General features: G+C 39.7%; 1 protein-coding gene across 1 annotated transcript in view; it reads left to right on the top strand.

The window, feature by feature from the left end:
• The window catches only part of LOC139943434 (uncharacterized), a 136104-nt gene that overhangs the window by 65093 nt on the left and 69090 nt on the right, over window positions 1-1921 (top strand). The gene's annotated exons all lie outside the window — the stretch shown is intronic.

Below are 1921 nucleotides of genomic sequence, written 5' to 3'. Positions count from 1 at the left end.
TGAATGAGTTATGTATGTTATTTGTCAGTAATACTTCAAGCTTTAATCTAACACAGAGTAAATTGGTATCTGTGAGGGCAGAGATGGTTCTGGTGATTGATTTAGCCGAGTGCGCTACAAATTGATATTAAAGCTGTGACTAAAGCTATTGATAGGGCGCGCTGCCCATGACAACGGGGCTCTGATATATTTAACGAGGCTTCTATATTTAATGGGACATTCCTGTGATGCGAGGAGATACAAATAAGTTGACAACCTAACCATGAAAATAATAAAAATGGATAAATGTCTACTTGTCAATGGGTTTATTCCTAGTTCTTATTGTTGACGCCTACAACCGTGTTTGTCACAAGTTAATAACAGACACAATCTCTTGACAAGTATTTAGTAATTCTTAATATTATCAAGTAAACACACTACATTTAGTCCCGTCAGCGCATAAACATCATATCTCCCAAACATACGGCCCAATTTCATGGCCCTGTTACCGCCGAATTCTGCGCTTATAAATGCAGGGTATATGCCAAATTTCTGCGCTAGATATGAAAGCATAGAATGCCTAGTTGTAGTAACGTGGTGTATGCACGCGCACAAGCCAAAATTCCCTGCTAACCCGCAAAATACGCTTGACGTAAGCGTGAAATTCCCTGCTTCCGCAAGCCAAATCTTTGCTTACGGTAAGCAGAGCCATGAAATTGGGTCTATATCTCGCTTGAAGTATAAAGATACGTTTGGAGGAAATCGCCCAACAACATTTCTGCACTGACTCACAATTTTGTATCTACCCAGGTTTATTGCACAGATCTATTAAAGCTTTTAATCGCATTTGAGTGGATGGAGGCATAAAACACAAAACCCTTCGCGCTAAAACCATACCGTTCCTGCCCAAACTCTCAACTTTTTTTGCTAGTACATTGATGCCGTAACAAGCTTTCAAATTACCCAAAATTGGGGCTTCAAGGTATTTTTCAACATATAGAATGAGTGTGGGCTATTAAAGAAACACGTTGCCTTGGATCGGTCGAGTTGGTCTTTGAAAAGCGTTCTGTAACCGTTTGTTAAAGTAGAATACAACAATCTACACAAATATGCCTCGAAATTGCGTGGTTTTCTTTTTACCCCGTCGACTAACACGGTCGGCCATTTATGGGAGTCAACATTTTGACTACCATTAATGGCCGAAAGTGTTAGTTCGCAAGGTAAAAGGAAAACCGTGCAATTTCGAGTGATACTTGTGTGGATCATTGTATTCTACTTTTAAAACATCTTTCTAACCATATGCGTTTCATAACAAACGGTTTCAAACGCTTTTTATAGACCAACTCGTCCAATCCAAGGCAACGTGTTCCTTTAAAGCAAAGGTATAATAATAATAATAACAAGTTCTTATATACCGCATTTCACAATAAACTGTATCAATGCGCTTTACATTAGTCCCCTGGTCATTGGACCAATAAACATCCCTTTAATCTCTCTCAGCTCCCATTAGGGAGTATACAGCCCCGAGCTGCCGTGGCGCTCCGAAAGCTTTTCATTCACAATATCAACCTCTACCCTCGCAGGTACCCATTTATACCCCTGGGTGAAGAGAAGCAATTATATTAAAGTATCTTGCTCAAGGACACAAGTGTCACGACCGGGATTCGAACCCACACTCCGGTGAATTAGCACCAGAACTTGAATTCGATGCTCTTAACCACTCGGCCATGACACTCTACAAATGGTCATCACTCTTAAAATTAATGCCAATAAAAACCTTTGGCTGGAAGCCTACAGCAGCTTTAATAGTATAAAGCATTTTGAGGAATAATATTTCATTTTGAAGTAATTCGGTTATGTGAAAAGATAAAAAAAATTATGCCCCAAAATTTGAATCTGACGAAGCGTTACCGCGTAATGCTTCTCAGTTTCTTCCTGCGTG

This window comes from Asterias amurensis, chromosome 10 (assembly GCF_032118995.1).
Source record: "Asterias amurensis chromosome 10, ASM3211899v1".
In the NCBI taxonomy this organism is placed as follows: Eukaryota; Metazoa; Echinodermata; class Asteroidea; order Forcipulatida; family Asteriidae; genus Asterias; species Asterias amurensis.
Note: the sequence above shows the minus strand (reverse complement) of the source record. Positions and strands in the feature narration are given on the sequence as shown.